The sequence below is a fragment of the Artemia franciscana genome, unplaced genomic scaffold (genome assembly GCF_032884065.1).
Source record: "Artemia franciscana unplaced genomic scaffold, ASM3288406v1 Scaffold_1687, whole genome shotgun sequence".
Taxonomy (NCBI): Eukaryota; Metazoa; Arthropoda; class Branchiopoda; order Anostraca; family Artemiidae; genus Artemia; species Artemia franciscana.
In genome coordinates, this window is record NW_027062919.1 from 20,951 (window position 1) to 41,292 (window position 20,342).

The window sequence follows — 20,342 nt, forward strand, 5'->3', positions numbered from 1 at the left end:
ATATTGATGACGCATCCCCAGGGATAAGGACTTTTAATTCCCAAATTATATATCTCTTATGCATAATTTTGGAATGAGCAAGCTAAACCCAAGGCAAGCACAAAAATGACCCCAGTCCTAACTAGGGTGTAAAAACAAGTTAACTCCTATCTTCGTCAAGACTGAAGACCGACGTTCTACAAAGAAAAACCGACTCGAGTCTTGACTCAGAGCAAAAACAATATAATTTCGATGAATAAGACCAAAACACCATAATTTTGAAGGCTAAATGCAAAAACGAGGGTTCATACTTAGTCAAAACAAAAGCAACCTAAGTTTTGTTCAATCCAAAGCAAGCTAAGCTTAAACTCCACACTAGAACGCTAAAACGAGCTTAGGTCTGGTTAGGTATAAAAACGATCTTTTCTTGACTCGATGTAAAAACAACCTCCGGACTGACTCGTAGCAAAACTGAGCTAATTCCTGAGTCGGTGTAGGAACAAGCTATGCTTCAAGCCGTGGACTAACTAGTTACAAAAGTGAGGTAGGCTCCGACTTGAAACATAAAACAGCAAAAAACTAGTCATAAATGCATTTACCCTTAAAACAAATATAAATTTCTATAGAATGATAAATAGATGAATCTTAAAACAAAAAAGATATTAAATACTATGTAATTTTGGAAGGATTATTAAGGGGAACATTATTAAATAAATATACTGGAAATGTACATAATGTTTGGCTTTCGGTCGGGCTGAAGCCCTATTTACCTCCATCGTCTTACATCCTTGAATTTAGAAGATAGTTGATTTACAATTTGTATTATATTTAGTTTCAACTATTTGTTTCCTTAGTTAAATAAAAAACAAATTTTTTCAACTGAAAGTAAGGAGCAACATTAAAACTTAAAATGAACAGAAATTAGTAAGCATGTGGAGGGGGTTACGCTCAAGTTTTTTAGTACTTTTGAAAAAAGCTTCTTATTGTTCCAATTAAAGGACCCTTGTGTTTTAGGAGTTGTCCTTAAGGATAGCGTAAAGAGCGAGGTGTTGAGGAGGAAGCAACTCCCTTCATATACGGAATTATTTCTGTTCGTTTTAAGATTTAATGTTTCTTTTTACATTCTGTTGAAAAAACTGTTTTTTTTTTAAATTTGTTATTGTTTTTAAAATAATCCAAGGAAATCTGGCCCAACCTCCACAGAGATATACCCTACCCACGGATATATCCTCTAGACACTTCAATCCCGGTCAAAATTTACCCAGGACAATTACCCTAACAACTCCATGCGTAAAATTGAGACGGAAAAGAGAAAGCAAGAAATATAAACAGAATTTGGTTAGGAATTCTGGCAAATTCCCCCAGTGTATAATTTCCTTTGACAAGTTCATCACCTGGAAACTTTCCTACCCCTGGAAAATTCCCCCGTGAAGAAACAGCCCGCAGAAAACTCGTCTTCCCATCCTAAAATCTATGCAAGCTTCCCAATAACACATATTATGCATAAACAATGAGCAATTTTATGCTTAAGAACCTGTCTCCTAGGGGTGTGGGGGGCTCATACTATATCTAATGGCATACTCATTCATAATTACTGTATGGGTAGCACTGATCTGTCGTTTTTTTTTTTTAGGGTTAGTGGTTTACCATAACATCATACAGACAGGGTTAACACCCCTAGCGATTTATCACTGTTTCTAGTGATCTATTATGTCGTCTAGTGATTTTCTTCCGCATATTGATTTATAATGATTTTTGTTCTAAAAATAAAGATTTTTTCCTAAATATAGTGATTTTTCACAGTTCATGGTAACGAACTCTTAGTAAGGATAGACTCGGCTCACTAGTAACCTAAACTTTAAAAAAACAGAAATTTGATGCTAATAGATATATCAAAAGAATTAGAGTTTTATGCTGATTTCAAATATACAAGTTCTATTAAGTTTAATCTTACCCATCAAAGTTTACGAACCTAAGAAATTTTGCCTAATTTTTGAAAAAAGGGGGAAAACCCCCTAAAATTCATAGAACCTTAATGAAAATCACACCATCAGACTCAGGGTATCGTCGAACCATTCTGTAGAGTTTCAAGCGTCTTTCTGAAAAAATGTGGAATTTTGTGTTTTTTGTCAGAAGACTGATCGCGGATGCGTGTTTATTTAATTGTTTTTTCTTTCGCTTTTTTGTTTGTTTTTCCCAAGTGTGATTGTATCAACCCAGTGATCCTAGAATATCGTTAGAGGGCTCATTCGAACGAAAATTAAAAGTTCTAGTGTCTCTTAAGTGACTAAAGAAATTGGAGGGCAGCTAGGCCCCCTCCCAAGCCCCTTTTTTCTCAAAATGGTCGTATCAAAATTTTGAGATAACTATTTTGTTAAGCATAGTAGAAAGGTGGAATAACTATGCCTTTGGGGATATCATGACTCTCCAACAGCCCCTTGGGAAGGGTCTTTAAGCTACAAAATTTTCCCATCATTTGAGTGTAGTATTTATAATTGGGAAGTATGGATACATTTTTCGGGGGAGGGGGCAATATCTGCTGGTAGAATTTTCCAAGGGTAAAATTTTCCATCGGAAGGGAATTTTTCAAGGGGTAAATTTTTCAGGGGAAATTTGCCAGAATTACTATACGAAATTATTTTTACGTCTTGCTTTCTCCTTACCGACTCAATATTACGCGTGGAGATGTTAAGGGTAATTGTCCGTGTAAATTTTTACCAGGATTGACTTGTCTAAAGAGAGAGAGAGAGAGAGAGAGAGAGAGAGAGAGAGAGAGAGAGAGAGAGGTCTAGAGAATAAATCCTTGGGAGGAAGAATTTTCCATGGAAGAGTAGCCAGTGTAAAAAAAACGATCAAAATTAAATAAAAAAACAGGAATTGTTAAACTGAAAGTAAGAAGCAGCATGAAAACGTAAGACGAACAGAAATTACTACGTATATAGGGGGGTTATTCCTCCGAAACACCTCTCTCTTTACGCTAAAGTTTGAATCCTTTCCCAATTCTTTAAGAACGACTCCTGAAACACTATGTTCGTTTAATTAGAACAATAAAAAGCTCCTCACTAACAGTTCGTTACCACGAACTGTTCGAGCCTTTTAAGTTTTCAATGGGAAACTTGCATAAGTTACAGCTGTATCAAATTGGGAGACTTGGATTAAATTTCCACAGAGGAATTTTCCGTGAGGGGGAGCGGAAATTTCATAGAGGGTGAGCCAGACCTACCGGCATTATTTGAAAAACGAACAGAAATTATTCAATATATGAAGGGATGCCCCCTCCTTACTCCTTACACTAAAGTTTGACTGTTTACTAAAACTGAAATACGGGAGCCGTTTAATTGGAATCGAAAGCTTTTTTTTTTTAAATGCTAACAGCTTTAGCGTCAAGAGCAAGGTATCGACGTACGGTGGACTAAATTCGAGCCTGCATTAGTTGAAAAAAGTTCAGAAATTAAATTAAAAAAAAAATACTAAAAGAAAGGAGACATTAAATCTTAAACGGAACTTAAATTATTCCGTATGTGAAAGGAGCTGTCCCCTCCTCAGCTCCTCGCTCTTTACGCTAGAGTTTTTATTATTTTTAAAAGTAAAGTTGTGAAAGAGTCAAACTTTATAGTAAAGAGCTAGGCGTTTAGTAGGGGACAACCCCTTTCAAATACGGAATAGCTTCATTTCTTTTTCAGTTTTATCAAGTTTAGTTTAGATAGTTTCACCAAGTTTAGTCTTACCTATCAAAAAAAAGTTACCAGCCTGATAATATTTGGCTTACTTTCGAAAAAATGCGGAAAACCCCCCTAAAAAGTCATAGAATCTTAATGAAAGTCACGCCATTGAATTTTGACCAAGAACATTTTTGAACACAAAAATTTGGAGGACAATTAGGCCCCCTCCCAAGTTCATAAATTCCAAAAGTAACTCGATCAAAATTTTTATAGGCTATATTTTTTTTTCTACTACCTGATATCCATGTTTCTAGATTAATCAAACAGTTCCTGGTAACAAACTAGGAGTAAGGAGTAACTTGGAATAATGGTAACCGAAACCCCTTAAAAAGTGGGTAAAAACTAATAAACCAAAATAACTGTATTTTTGTTTTGATTCCTAATATAGAAACACCATCAAATTTAACTTAAAATAATAAAAACTACGAGCCGAAGAATTTGTGTGATTTTCAAAAAATGGGGTTAATAACTCCAAAAAATAGTGGGATCTTAATAAAGTTCATACCCTCAGGTTCAGCATATCAGAGAATGCAGAGATTTAAAAATCAGAGGCTAAATGCCGGTCGGGATTTAAAATAAGAGCTCCAAGACACGAGGTCCTTCTAAGCCTCAAAATTCATTAAGGTACGATCACCCACTCGTAAGTTAAAAATACCTCATTTTTTCTAATTTTTCCTCTCCCCTCAGCTCCCAGATGGTCGAATCGGGGGAAACGATTTTATCAAGTCAATTTGTGCAGGTCCCTGATACGCCTACCAATTTTCATCGTCCTAGCACGTCCAGAAACACCGAACTCGCCAAAGCACTGAACCCCACACCTAACTCTCCCAAAAAGAGTGGATTCATTCCGGTTACACCAATCACGTATCTACGACATTTGCTTATTGTACCCACCAAGTTTCATCCCGATCTCTCCACTCTAAGAGTTTTCCAAGATATACGTTTTTCCCCTCCAACTCCCCCAAATGTCACATGATCTGGTCAGAATTTGAAATAAGAGCTCTGAGACATGAGTTCCTTGTAAATATCAAATTTTATTAATATCCGGTCACCCGTTCCTAAGATAAAGATACCTCAATTTTCACGTTTTCCAAGATTTCCGGTTTCCCCCTCCAACTCCCCCCAATGTCACTGGACCTGGTCGGGATTTATAATAAGAGCTCCTCTAAAGCACAAGATTCTTCTAAATATCAAATTTCATTATGATCTGATCACCCTTTCGAAAGTAACAAATACCACAACCCCCCCTCCCAACTCCCCCAAATAGAGCAGATCCGGTCCGGTTATCTCAGTCACGTATCTTGAACTTGTGCTTATTCTTCCCACAAAGTTTCATCCTGATATCTCCACTCTAAGCGTTTTCCAAGATTTCCAGTCTCCCCCCCCCAACTCCTCCCAATGACACTGGATCCGGTCAGGGTTTAAAATAGGACATCAGAGTTCAGGACATCTCCCTTCAGCTCCCAGATGGTCGAATCGGGGGAAACGATTTTATCAAGTCAATTTGTGCAGGTCCCTGATACGCCTACCAATTTTCATCGTCCTAGCACGTCCAGAAACACCGAACTCGCCAAAGCACTGAACCCCACACCTAACTCTCCCAAAAAGAGTGGATTCATTCCGGTTACGCCAATCACGTATCTACGACATTTGCTTATTGTACCCACCAAGTTTCATCCCGATCTCTCCACTCTAAGCGTTTTCCAAGATATACGTTTTTCCCCTCCAACTCCCCCAAATGTCACATGATCTGGTCAGAATTTGAAATAAGAGCTCTGAGACATGAGTTCCTTGTAAATATCAAATTTCATTAATATCCGGTCACCCGTTCCTAAGATAAAGATACCTCAATTTTCACGTTTTCCAAGATTTCCAGTTTCCCCCTCCAACTCCTTCCAATGTCACTGGACCTGGTCGGGATTTATAATAAGAGCTCCTCTAAAGCACAAGATCCTTCTAAATATCAAATTTCATTATGATCTGATCACCCTTTCGAAAGTAACAAATACCACAAACCCCCCTCCCAACTCCCCCAAATAGAGCAGATCCGGTCCGGTTATCTCAGTCACGTATCTTGAACTTGTGCTTATTCTTCCCAAAGTTTCATCCTGATATCTCCACTCTAAGCGTTTTCCAAGATTTCCAGTCTCCCCCCCCCCAACGCCTCCTAATGACACTGGATCCGGTCAGGGTTTTAAATAGGACATCAGAGTTACAAGGTCCTTCTAAATATGAAATTTCATTAAGATCCGATCTTAATGAAAGACTCTTTCGTAAGTTAAAAATACCTCATTTTTCTGATTTTCAGAATTAACCCTCCCCCTCTACTCATCTAAAGAGAGCGGATCCGCTCTGGTTATGTCAATCACGTATCCAGGACTTGTACTTATTTTTCCCACCAAGTTTCATCCCGATCTCTCCAATCTAAGCGTTTTCTAGGATTTTAGGTTTCCCACTACAACTCCCCCAAATGTCATCGGATCTAGTCGGGATTTAAAATAAGAGCTCTGAGACACAAAATCCTTCTAAATATAAAATTTCATTAAGACCCGATTACCCGTTCGTAAGTTAAAAATCCCTTATATTTTCTAATTTTTCCGAATTAACCGTCCCCCCAAACCCCCACCCCTCAGATGGTCAAATCGGGGGAATTACTATTTCTAATTTAATCTTGGCTGGTCCTTGATACGCCTGCCAAATTTCATCGTCCTAGCTTATCTGGAAGTGCCTAAACTAGCAAAACCGGGACAGACAGACCGACAGAATTTGCGATCGCTATATGTCACTTGGTAAATACCAAGTGCCAAAACACTTTATAGTGTTAAAATTGTTTTTAAATGGCTTAATTTACAGCAACAAAATTCCCATATTGCTTTGTGTTTTCAGTAAATCGCTAGTTTTTCGTAATCCTACAAACATAGGGAAATACCACCAGTTGAACTATTTGCACTAGTTTTATTTAAATATGTTAGATAGGATGAGAAGTAATTAATTTTTGTTTGTTTTAAGTTTCAACTTTGCTCTTTACTTCCCTTGGAAAAACTGCTTTTGTAAATTAATCTTTGCTCACTTTTGATTAAATTTAATTTAGAAACAACACTGTCATGGTCTTTTTAATCTTTACGGACTAATTTCTATTCGTTTTAAGTTTTAATGTTGCTGCATAGTTTCAGTTGAACTTATTTCATATAATTTATTTAAGATAATTCTACCGAATCACCTTCAACCTTGGGGAGATAAAAGACACCTCAACCCTTATTAAGAAGCGGAATGAAGAAGCAGTACAAGAATTGAAAAAATAAATTTAGAGTGGAAAGATAAATCAAAACAGTCGTTTCTTTTTGTAATTTAAAAACAAGAGATAAGAGCTCATATGGCACTTGTGACGAGGCATGAAGAGCTAAGAGCCAAGAGATCATATGGTATGAGCTCTAACAAAATTCTATGAATCAATAGATTGATTTAAAAGGAAAATAAGAGGCTTAATGCCGGTCAGGATTTAAAGTAAGAGCTCTTGAGTCACGATGTCCTTCTAAATATCAAAATCCATTAAGATCCGATCACCCACTCGTATGTTATAAATACCTAAATTTTTCAAATTTTTCCTCTCCCTTTAGCCACCCAGATGGTTGAATCTGGGAAAACGACTTTATCAAGTCAATTTGTGGAGCTCCCTGACACGCCTACTAATTTTCATCGTCCTAGCACGTCCAGAAGCACCAAACTCGCCAAATCACTGAACCCCTCCCCCCAACTCCCCCAAAGAGAGCGAATCCAGTACGGTTCCGTCAATCACGTATCAAGGACATTTGCATATTCTATCCACCAAGCTTCATCCCGATTCCTCCACTCAAAGTGTTTTCCAAGATTTCCCCCTCCAACTCCCCCCAAGGTCAAAAGATCTGGTCGAGATTTGAAATAAGAGCTCTGAGACATGAGTTCCTTCTAAATATAAAATTTCATTAAAATCCGATCACCTATTCGTAAGATAAAAATACCCCAATTTTCACGTTTTCCAAGAATTCCGGTTTCCCCCTCCAATCCCCCCAACGTCACAGAATCTGGTCAGAATTTAAAATTAGAGCTTTAAAGCACAAGAGACTTCTAAATATCAAATTTCATTAAGATCTGGTCACCCTTTCGTACGTTACAAATACCTCAATTTTCAAAAATACCCGCCCCCCCAACTCCACCAATGAGAGCAGATCCGGTCCGGTTATGTCAGTCACGTATCTTAGACAGGTTTTTATTCTTCCCATCCAGTTTCATCCTGATCTCACCGCTTTGAGTATTTTCAAAGAATCCCGGTACCCCCCAATTGTCCCCCCCCCGATTACGCTGGATTCGGTTGAGATTTAAAATAAGAGATCTGAGTTACGAGGTCCTTCTAAATATGAAATTTCATTAAGATCCGATCACTCCTGCGTAAGTTCAAAATACGTCATTTTTGCAAAAGTTTCAGACTTAACCCCCCCCCCCCAATAGAGTAAATCCGTTCCAATTACGTATATCACGTATCTAAGACTTCTGCTTATTTTCCCCACCAAGTTTCATCCCGATCTCTCCAATCTAAGCGTTTTCCATCATTTTAGGTTCCCCCACCCCAAACTCCCCCCAATGTCACCAGATCCGGTCGGAACTTAAAATAAGAGCTTTGAGACCCGATATCCTTCTAAATATCAAATTTCATAGAGATCCGAATACCCATTCGTAAGTTAAAAATGCCTCATTTTTTCTAATTTTTCAGAATTACCCCCCCCCCCCCCCCAACTACTCCAAAGAGACCGAATCCGTTCCGGTTATGTCAGTCATGTATCTAGGACTTTTGCTTATTTTCCCACCAAGTTTCATCCCTATCCCTCCACTCTAAGTGTTTTCCAAGACCAACTCCCCCCCCAATATCACCAGATCCGGTCGGGATTTCAAATAACAGCTCTGAGACACGATATCCTTCCAAACATCAAATTTCATTAAGATCTTATCAACCGTTCGTAAGTTAAAAATACTTCAATTTTTCTATTTTTTCCGAATTAACGGGCCCCCCACTCTCCCCCCAGATGGTCAAATCGAGAAAATGACTATTTCTAATTTAATTTGGTCCGGTCTCTGATACGCCTGCCAAATTTCATCGTCCTAGCTTACCTGGAAGTGCCTAAAGTAGCAAAACCAGGACCGACAGACCGACAGAATTTGCGATTTCTATATGTCACCTGGTTAATACTAAGTGCCATAAAAAATGCATAGATCATTAATTCTTTGTTAAAAAAAATTAATTTAGTAGGACTTAAGGAAGTACCTCCAGGCGAGTAGCTTCGACACAAAAGGTTACTTAAGCAGAGAGGTTTGGACATCGACCTGCTTGTAGAAATTCTTTCTGACAACAGAAATGTGCCTTTAGGCTTAGGGAGTTATTTGGCCTGTCCCTATATAGAATTAAATAAAACAAAAACTAGTTTTTTTAACTGAAAGTAAGGAGCGACATTAAAACTTAAAACGAACAGAAATTACTCTGTATATGAAATAGGTTGTCCCCTCTGCGATCCCTCGCTCTTTACGCTAAAGCTTTTAATTGTTTTAAAAAGAAGAATTGTGGCAAAGGATAAAACTTTAGCGTAAAGAGCGAGGGATTGCGGAGGGGAAAACCCATTTCATATTCGGAGTAATTTCTGTTCGTTTTAAGTTTTAATGTCGCTCCTTACTTTCAGTTAAAAAAACTAGTTTTTTTAACTGATTTAATTTCTGAACGTTTTTGAATTAATGCATGTTTGATTTTGGCTCCCGGCACATAAATTATTAAAATGAAATTTATATTTTAATTCTTTTTTTGGCTAGATGGCTTCTCTTAGTTTTAATCAGACGATTTTGAGAAATAAGGGGTGGGGAAGGAGGCCTAGTTGCCCTCCAATTTTTCGGTTACTTAAAAAGGCAACTAGAACTTTTAATTTTTAATGAACGTTTTTATTAGTAAAAAATATGCGTAACTTAAGAATTAACTTACGTAACAAACTTTTATATTCTTATATTTTTATTATGTATACGAGGGAGTTTGTACCCTCATTAATACCTCGCTCTTTACATTCAATCGTAAGTTTTGTCCCAATTCTTTAAGAATGACCCCTGAATCAGAAAGGCCATAGAATAAATAGTTGAAATGGCTAAAAATACTTTAGCATAAAGAGCGAGGTATTTATCTCCTCCTAAATACCTCGGTCCTTATGCTAAAGTACTTTTAGAACCCCTCATATGCGTAATAATCTCTTTTCGTTTTAAGTTTCAATGATACTCCTTACTTTCAATTGAAAAAGCGTTTTCATGTTTATTTTTTCATTGTTTTTTTTTATAGTAATGCTAGAAAATCCTGCGCCCTTTTCATTGAATTTTTCTTCCCCCGTGACATATTTCTCCAAGGAAAGATCCTTCCACATAGCCCCCTCCCCTCAGCCGCACCCCGAAACAAATAAAATCCCCCTGAAAACGTATAAACACTTCCCAATGACCATTACTATATGTAAACCCTGGTCAAAGTTTGTAACTTGCAGCCCCTCCCCCAGGGATTATGGGGGAGTAAGTCATTCCCAAAGACATAGTTTTTATGGTTTTCGAATATGCGGAATAAAATGGCTCTCAAAATTTTGATCCGTTTACTTTGGGAAAAAAATGAGCGTGGGAGGGGGCCTAGGTGCCCTCCAATTTTTTTGGTCACTTAGAAAGGGCACTAGAACTTTTCATTTTCGTTAGAATGAGCCCTCTTGTGACATTTTAGGACCACTTGGTTGATACGATGACCCCTGGGAAAAAAACAAACAAAAAACAAACAAACAAATAAACACGCACCCGTGATTTGTCTTCTGGCAAAAAATACAAAGTTACACATTTTTGTAGATAGGAGCTTGAAATTTTTGTTATAGAGTTCTCTGATACGCCGAATACGATGGTGTGATTTTCATTAAGATTCTATGACTTTTAGGGGGTGTTTCCTCCTATTTTCCAAAATAAGGCAAATTTTCTCAGGCTCTTAACTTTTGATGACAAACACTGAATTTGATGAAAGTTATATATTTGAAATCAGCATAAAAATTCGATTCTTTTGATGTATCTTTTAGCATCAAAATTTCGTTTTTTAGAGTTTCGTTTACTATTGAGCCGGGTCGCTCCTTACTACAGTTCGTTACCACGAACTGTTTGAAAGCCACTCATTACTTAGATATAAATCGAAATTTCAAAAAACTTACTTCTTGTGTAGGTACGATAAATGATATTATAAACTAAGTTTGTTTTCTTTTCAAAAATTTTGGGAAGGATTACCGGAAATCTCCTACAGAACTGCTTTCATTTGTCTTCCTCTGGATGCACAATCTTACGTGTATATGGAGAGAATATTCCGGTGGAAATGTCAAGTAAATAATTTGAACAAGCATAACATTAAGTAATCCTTCTTTTAATATAAAACTTTGAGTGGTTCCAGAACCACAAGCCTACACTTCTCCAACTACTAAGCAGTAAGGGGATGGGGTTGGGGTTGTTTACATTTTTACCTTTTTTATTACTATAAGGCTTGTTTTCCAGTTTTCTCTGTCATTTTCACTTGATTTGAGAAAATTGACCCCAGATTATACCCCCTCCCTCCAAAATATTTGTACAAATTTACGCCACTTATTTGGGTATGGATTTAGTGATGTACCAAGAATGTCGGTGCAAACCAAGAGCTGGATAACATCTATTCCCGTTTGAATCAAAACGCTTGACAAAATACCTTCCGGGAAATGCTTAAAAAGTGAGTGCATGAAATTTACAAAAATAGTGAATTATCTGAAAAATAGCCATATAAAATGAACAAAACTGGGACTCAAAAAAAAATAACCAGGCAGGAATTGAATGAAAGACACTAACTTGAATTCCAACGCTCTATTAACAGAAACACGCCTCCAATAATCTAATTTAGTATATTCGTATTTATAGAACCTTAATTATATAATAAACATACGGGTTTGTTCTTGGAAATCTCCAGTTAAGATTTTGCACCAACATTATTACAATGATGTTATCGTTTTTTACTTACAAGTTTTTTTCTATTTAAGTGACACCAAAAGTCTTGTTTTTATTGCTAAATCACACTTAAGGATGGTAGAACTGATAAAAATCACATACATATGAGCAATAGTTTTCAAATGAGTCATTAATTGTCACTCTAAAAAATTCTGGTAGGTCACTTGTTCCAGCTTTTCCGGTTGAGACATGGCACGAAAAGTGCAATTTTTAGTGTCAATTGGAACTTGCTGATGGTGGAATTTATAGGAAAGACGTAGATATGAGCAAAATCTTTTATATGAGCTATTAAAAATCCATCTAAGATACCTGCGATACCACAAAGTCCAGTAGCAATACGCCCATACCGGTGCACGTGATATCGATACATCCTATACCGATACAGCGTGCAGCCCTTTCCCCAGGGACTATGGAAGATCATATCACCAAAACCCATAAATATTGGACCTTTGAACTATTTTAAACAAAATGCCTATCTCAAAATTTTGATTGGATAACTTAGGGGGAGGGTGTATTAAGGAGGGAGGGGGCTGATTGGCCTCCAATCTTTTTGGTCGCTTCAAAAAGGTACTAGCAAATTTAATTTTCGTTCAAATGAGCCATTAAGCGTCTCTATGATGTTCTGGTCATTCACTAGCCCCGGTGAAAAGAAAAGAAAAAAGTGGAGGAATGTAATTGTTCTACTAAATATTTTGGCCATGTTGACTTCAATAATGTACGCCATTTTTATTTTGACGCCATTTTTATGGAGTTTCAGGCTGTTTTTCGAAATCCCATAAATTTCTTTTCGCAATAAATTTTACTTTTAAAATTAACCGCAACAATAACTACCATTCCTGATTCAGTTTCAGGTGGCTATCTTTTTTCGCTAGGGCTTTTTCTTCAAAACATGTTTTTCAACTTTTGGATAATATGGGCTGTGGTTCGCTCTTTACTATGTTGTAGCTACTGCTACAACCATGATATAGCGCCGACCACTCAAGTTTTTCATTCATTCATGCTTTGTAGAACCAGTTTCTTTCTTTAGTTTCCTTCAGCATAGCGTGAAGACAAGACAAAGAGAAGTAACAGATTAGATGAGAAATAGCATATAGAATTTGGGCTATTTATCAAACAGTTCGTGGTAACGAACTGTAGTAAGGAGCGACCCGGCTCAATAGTAACCGAAACTCTAAAAAACGGAATTTTGATACCAATAGTTACATCAAAAGAATAGCATTTTAATGCTGAGTTTAAATATATAGGTTTCATAAATTTTAGTCATACGCATCAAAAGTTACGAGCCTGAGAAAATTTGCCTTATTTTAGAAAATAGGGGAAAACACCCCCTAAAAGTAATACAATCTTAACGAAAATCACACCATCAGATTCAGCGTATCAAAAAATCCAATTGTAGAAGTTTCAAGCTCCTATCTACAAAAATGTGGAATTTCACATTTCTGGCCAGAAGACAGATGTGTGTTTATTTGTTTTTTTGTTGTTTTTTTTCCCAGGGGTGATAGTATCGACTCAGTGGTCCTAGAAAGCCGCAAGAGGGCTCATGCTAACGGAAATTAAAAGTTCTAGTGCCCTTTTAAGTGACCAAAAAATTGGAGGGCATCTAGGCCCCCTTCCACGCTCATTTTTTCCCCAAAGTCACCGGATCAAAATTTTGAGATAGTCATTTTATTCACCATAGTCGAAAAACCTAATAACTATGTCTTTGGGGACGACTTACTCCCCCACAGTCCCCGTGGGAGGGGCTGCAAGTTACAAACTGACTGTTCTTTACATATACTAATGGATCTTTCCAAGGAGGAATTTGTCATGGGGGAAGAGAATTTTAATGAAGGGGGCATAGGAATTTCTAGCATTATTTAAAAAATAATGAAAAAATAAATATGAAAAGTTTTTTCAACTGAAAGTAAGGAGCAACGTTAAAACTCAAAACGAACAGAAATTATTACGCATATGAGGGGCTCATCTCCTCGTAATACCTCGCTCTTTACGCTGAAGTATTTTTAGTAATTTCAACTATTTATTCTACGGCCTTTATGATTCAGGGGTCATTCTTAAGGAATTGGTATAAAATTCAAGTATTAGTGTAAAGAGCGAGGTATTGACGAGGGAGTGAACCCCCTCATATACATAATAAAAACATACGAATATAGAAGTTCGTTACGTAAGTTAATTCGTAAGTTACGTATATTTTTTACTAATGAAAACTTCCGTAAAAAATTAAAAGTTCTAGTTGTCTTTTAAAGTAATCAAAAATTTAGAGGGCAACTATGCCTCCTCCCCCGCTCCTTTTTTCTCAAAATCTTTCGATTAAAACTATGAGAAAACCGTTTAGCAGAAAAAAATTAATATGCAAATTTAGTTTTAATTATTTATGTGCAGAGAGCCAATATCAAAACATGCATTAATTCAAAAACGTTCGGAAATTAAATAAGAAAAAACAGGTTTTTTTAACTGACAGTAAGGAGCGACATTAAAACTGAAAAGGAACAGAAATTACTCCGTATATGAAAGGGGTTTTTCTTCCTCAACGCCCCGCTCTTTATGCTAAATTTTTTTACTGTTTGAAAAAGTAGAGTTGAAGAGAAAGAGTCAAACTTTAGCGTAAAGAGCGGGGTGTTGAGGAGGGAACAGCCCCTTTCATATACGAAGTAATTTCTGTTCTTTTTCAGTTTTAATGTCGCTCCTTACTTTCAGTTAAAAAACCTGTTTTTTTATTTAATTTGCACATTAGGGGGGGGGGGGTAGAGTACTTTTGACAGTGTGAAATTAGAAAACAATTCTTACTTGATAATATGCAGAATAATTGTAACTAATAATAACTGAATGCAGGCCTACTTTACCATCACCTCCCTCTAATGTTCAGATATATAGCCCAAATTTTTTTTGAAGTGTTATATTTTCATCATATTCTGTCATATTTTATTAGGATTGAGCGTCAGAGAAATAGGTTCTCCTTAGATTAAGAATTTGAGGTTGGCACCATATCATACATCTATATCTATACCCTTTTTCATTCCGGAAATTAAATTCACTGTATTATCTTAAATATACGCTATATATTTGGTAAAATTCTAGTTAATTGACTTCTTGCTATCTCGGAGAGGGTTTAGGTTAGGAAAATGAATCTTTCAGGGATGGGTCTACAGGCTAAAGTATGTCCCAGGAAGGTATTTTGAAGTAAATACCTCCACTCCTGGAGTCCTTCGGCCCTGAGCTTTGATGACCTTTAAAAATATGTGTGTTATGAAAGTGAAACCTTGCAAAATAGATCTTCTGCTTAATTGAAGTACAACAAAATTGTTTTCAGCTTCGTAACTTTGCTCGATCCCATTTTGTAAGGTTTTAAAGATATGCAAAAAATTTCCTAAATTTCGAAAAAAAACATCGATATGGCTCAAAATTCGGTAAATTTCTAGTTAATTGACTTCTTGCTCTCAGAAAGAGTTTAGGTTAGGAAAATGAAACTTTCAGGGATGGGTCTTCAGGCTAAAGTATGTCCCGGGAAGGTATTTTGAAGTACCTACCTCCACTCCTTCTCCCTCTAGAGGGCCCTGACCTTTGATGACCTTTAAAAATATGTGTCATGAAAGTGAAACCTTGCAAAATACATCTTTTGCTTAATTGAAGTACAACAAAATTGGATTGAGCAAAGTTATGAAGCTGAAAACAGCTTCATAACTTTGCTCAATCCCATTTTATAAGGTTTTAAAGATATGTAAATACATTTCCTAAATTTTGAAAAAAAACCCATTGATATAGCTCAAAATTCTGCTTAAAAAAGCAGGAATTACATTTTCAGAACTAAAAGCAGAGAAAAAGCAACTAATAGCTGAAAATTAAGGTAAAATGTTGTTTTGTCAAAATCTCAATAGACCTGTCATGTAGGCACATTTCAGGGCCCTCTGGAGGGAGGAGTGGAGGTGGGTACTTTAAAATACCTTCCTGGGACATACTATAGCCTGCAGACCCATCCCTGAAAGTTTCATTTTCCTAACCTAAACCCTTTCCAAGATAGCAAGAAGTCAATTAACTGGAATTTTACCCAAAATTCTACTCAAATAATAGGAATGTCTTTTTCAGAACTAAAAGCAGAGAAAAAGCAACTAGTAACGTAAAATTGAGGTAAAATGTTGTTTGTCAAAATTTCAATATGTAGGCAAAAACCTGTCATGTAGGCGAATTTCACGGCCCTCTAGAGGCAGAAGGAGTGGAGGTGGGTACTTTAAAATACCTTCCCAGGATATACTTTAGCCTGTAGACCCATCCCCGAAAGTTTCATTTTCCTAACCTAACCCTATTCCGAGATAGCAAGAAGTCACTAAACTAGAATTTTACTGTACTTTTTTCTGTAGACCTACCCCTGAAAGTTTCAATTCCCTAACCCAACAACTTTCCAAGATAGAAAGAAGTCAATCAACTAGAATTTTACCATTTATAATTTAGACTATTTTTGAACATTATTATATAGGCTATAATTTAGGCTATTTTTGAAAAGTTCTAGTTAATTGACTTCTTGCTATCTCAGAAAGAGTTTAGGTTAGGAAAATGAAACTTTCAGGGATGGATCTACAGGCTGGAATTTTTACCCAAAATTCTACTCAAATAATAGGAATATCTTTTTCAGAACTAAAAGCAGAGAAAAAGCAACTAGTAACGTAAAATTGAGGTAAAATGTTGTTTGTCAAAATTTCAATATGTAGGCAAAAACCTGTCATGTAGGCGAATTTCACGGCCCTCTAGAGGCAGAAGGAGTGGAGGTGGGTACTTTAAAATACCTTCCCAGGATATACTTTAGCCTGTAGACCCATCCCCGAAAGTTTCATTTTCCTAACCTAACCCTATTCCGAGATAGCAAGAAGTCACTAAACTAGAAGTTTACTGTACTTTTTTCTGTAGACCTACCCCTGAAAGTTTCAATTCCCTAACCCAACAACTTTCCAAGATAGAAAGAAGTCAATCAACTTGAATTTTACCATTTATAATTTTGACTATTTTTGAACATTATTATATAGGCTATAATTTAGGCTATTTTTGAAAAGTTCTAGTTAATTGACTTCTAGCTATCTCAGAAAGAGTTTAGGTTAGGAAAATGAAACTTTCAGGGATGGATCTACAGGCTAAAGTATATCCCGGGAAGGTATTTTAAAGTACCCGCCTCTACTCCTTCTCCCTCTAGAGGGTCCTCAAATTTGCCTACATGACAGGTCTATACCTATTGAAATTTTGACAAAACAAAATTTTACCTTAATTTTCAGTTATTAGTTGCTTTTTCTCTGCTTTTAGTTCTGAAAATGCAATTCCTGTTATTTTAGTAGAATTTTGAGCCATATTAATGTTTTTTTTTTAATTTAGGAAATGTATCTGCACATCGTTAAAGCCTTATAAAATGGAATTGAGCAAAGTTATGAAGCTGAAAACAATTTTGTTGTACTTCAATTAAGCAGAAGATTTATTTTGCAAGATTTCACTTTTATAACACACATATTTTCAAAGGTCATCAAAGGTCAGGACCCTCTAGAGGGAGAAAGAGTGGAGGTAGGTACTTTAAAATACCTTCCCGGGATATACTTCAGCCTGTAGACCCATCCCTGAAAGTTTCATTTTCCCCCTTTCCAAGATAGCAAGAAGTCAATTAACTAGAATTTTACAGAACATTATTATATAGGCTATATTGGAGGAGGGAGGGATTGGTGGTGATGTATCGTGAAGCTACAGTCAAAATGTATGAACTATAATTATTTTTTATATTGTTAAGTAAGAATCGTTTTCTAAACATGTTTTCTTCTCAATAGGCCCTAATTTGGATGTTTAGCGAAACAACCAATTACACCTACAAAGTACATCAAACTAGGAAAATCAACTCTTTTATATATAACCTAGGAACTCGTACAAGATTTCGATATTGTTTAAACTATAGTTCAAGTTCATAGACTTGTTTCAAACCCATGGGTTCATTCTTGAAATTTTCCACGACTAAGCTGAAGCATTTTTGAAGATAGTGAAAAGCCCCTCACCTACACTTATTTAAAACACTTTGGATTTAAAATCATTCGATTTTGAATACTTGTTTATAATGACCGTTCCTTCTAAAATGAAGATAACTAAACACCAGCTCTATAATTTCAGTTTTACTTATAAAGTTGTTTTTCACCAAAAATATAAAGCCGTTTCAAATTAAAACGCAATTCATTTATTTCGTTCCTAGCACATCCAACTTATCTTACTTGACAGTCTAACGAATATAATTCGACTTTCAAAGCTCCTCACCTACACTTTTACTTTAAAAATACTTTTTGGATTTAAAATCATTCGATTTTGAATACTTGTTTATAAGGACCGTTCTCTCTAAAATGAAGATAACTAGGCTGCAGCTTTAAATTTCAGTTTTATTTATAAAGCTCTTCTTCACCCAAAATACAATGCCATTTCGAATTAAAACGGAATTCACTTACTTCGTTCCTAGCGCTTCAAACTTGGCTCACTTGACTGTCCAACGAATACAATTCGACTGTCAAAATTGCTATGTGATAGACGTTGAAAACCTGACAACCTGCAACCAATCACAAATTGAACTTGAATCCCCCCCTCTCCCCTAGGGACTTGATAGCTTTCTTAGAAATAGTAATCATATTTGCTCCACTATAAACAAAGCTTATCTACAAAACCCAGAATGCTGTGTCACATTCCATAATTACTGCATGGGTAGCAATCTGATGGAGGAAGTGATAAATTAGACTGAGAATGGCTTAGGATTTGAATCTAATTCCCTTTCATTGGTTTGAGAGGGGACACAAGCCCGAGGACATTATCTTTTCCGTTTTTGCTTGCCTCCTCTCCATTATTAACAGCAGCGCCATTTCGGGAAAGGGGGGGGGGGGCAATTGCTCATTCCCAATAATTTGGAGAAAAACAATTATATAGCCCATATGGGCTATATAGCCATTTTATTCAGCGTAGTCGAAAAACTTTATAACTATGTCTTTGGGGACGACTTACTCCCCCATAGTCCCCGTGGGAGGGGTTAAAAGTTCAAAACTTTGACCAGTGCTTACATATAGTAATGGTTATTGGGAAGTGTACAGGCGTTTTCAGGAGGATTTTTCGGTTGGAGGCAGGGGTTGAGAAGAGGGGGATATGCTGGGGGAACTTTTCATCGAGGAATTTGTCATGGGGGAAGAAATTTTCCATAAAGGGAGCGCAGGATTTACTAGCATTACTTAAAAAAAAACAATGAAATTTTTTTTCAGCTGGAAGTAAGCAGCAGCATTAAAACTTAAAAAGAACAGAAATTATTACCCATATGAGGGGCTCACCTCCTAATACCTCGCTCTTTACGCTAAAGTATTTCTGGTAATTTCAACTATTTATTCTGCGGTTTTTGTGATTCAGGGGTCATTCTTAATGAATTGGGACAAAATTTAAGCTTCAGTGTAAAGAGCGAGGTACTGACGAAGGGGCGAATCCCCTCATATATGTAATAAAAACATAAGAATACAAAAGTTCTTTACGTAAGCCAATTTATAAGTTAAGTATATCATTTACTTATAAAACGATTCATAAAAAATTAAAAGTACTAGTTGCCTTTTTAATTAACCGAAAATCGGAGGACAACTAGGCTTCCTCCCTCGCTATTTTTTTCTCAAAATCATTCGATCAAAATTAGATTGAAGAAAATTAGATTGAATTAGATGTAGAATAAACAGGATATCAGAAAATCAGAATAATTATCCGTTCTTTTCCGAAATTGGAATTATTATCCCAAACAATATAACACAAAATATTTCTACTCAATGCTCACGGATCAAAATTTATTCTTTTGCCTTTTTTTCGGAAGTAAATAAAACGACAGAAACTTTTATATTGCCTTGAACCCAGTCATGATGCAAGTACTATGGTAGATGGCTCCAGTGACTAGATCAGCTAAAGAATGGCACTAAGGAATGGAAACCACAAGCTGGAGGGGGGAGGGTATTCTAGAATACTGGTTTGAAATTAATCTGTTTGAGAATCATATTCTAAGGTGCCATTCCTAGATTGATAGGAAATGGCGAATCAACCAAAAATGATTAAAATAACTACTTCATATGGGTTAATTCGTACAACTGTTTTAGGTAAGATGAGGTACTTGATTATGTAAAATCAAGTTTTTAAATTTATTTTTGAATTCGATATCATTCATTTTCTATGAAACGAGCAAAAGTAAAACAGTTCAAAATAGGGATGATACCTTTTTATTGACAGTGAATAGATATAAAATTATTTCACTGGATATTTCGAACACATATACAGTGTTCATCATCAACAGTAAAACAGCTGATGCTGCTTTACTGCTGATGATGAACACTGTATATGTGTTCGAAATATCCAGTGAAATAATTTTATATCTATTCACTGTCAATAAAAAGGTATCATCCCTATTTTGAACTGTTTTACTTTCGTCATGGAAAGGCAGTGTGGTCTTCGAAGTTATCTGAAAAGAGCAAAAAACAACAACTTCTTAATTTGGAGTTTTAACCCCACTCCCTGCCCTTTTTGGGCGGAAATGGGCATAAGGATATAGAAAAATCAAAAGATGAATTCAGATTTGGAGTAAAC

General features: G+C 36.2%; 1 protein-coding gene across 2 annotated transcripts in view; it reads right to left on the bottom strand.

Annotated features, from left to right (window-relative positions):
• Window positions 1–18,297, bottom strand: part of LOC136042662 (uncharacterized) — a 39,241-nt gene extending 20,944 nt beyond the window's left edge. Inside the window, exon 1 of one of the 2 annotated variants that reach the window (XR_010621378.1) lies at window positions 18,200–18,297. The gene's annotated coding sequence lies outside the window, so the exon portion shown is untranslated. The remainder of the gene's footprint in view (window positions 1–18,199) is intronic. The other variant, XM_065727625.1, reaches the window with a different exon arrangement.
• Between the last annotated feature and the right edge of the window lie 2,045 nt (window positions 18,298–20,342).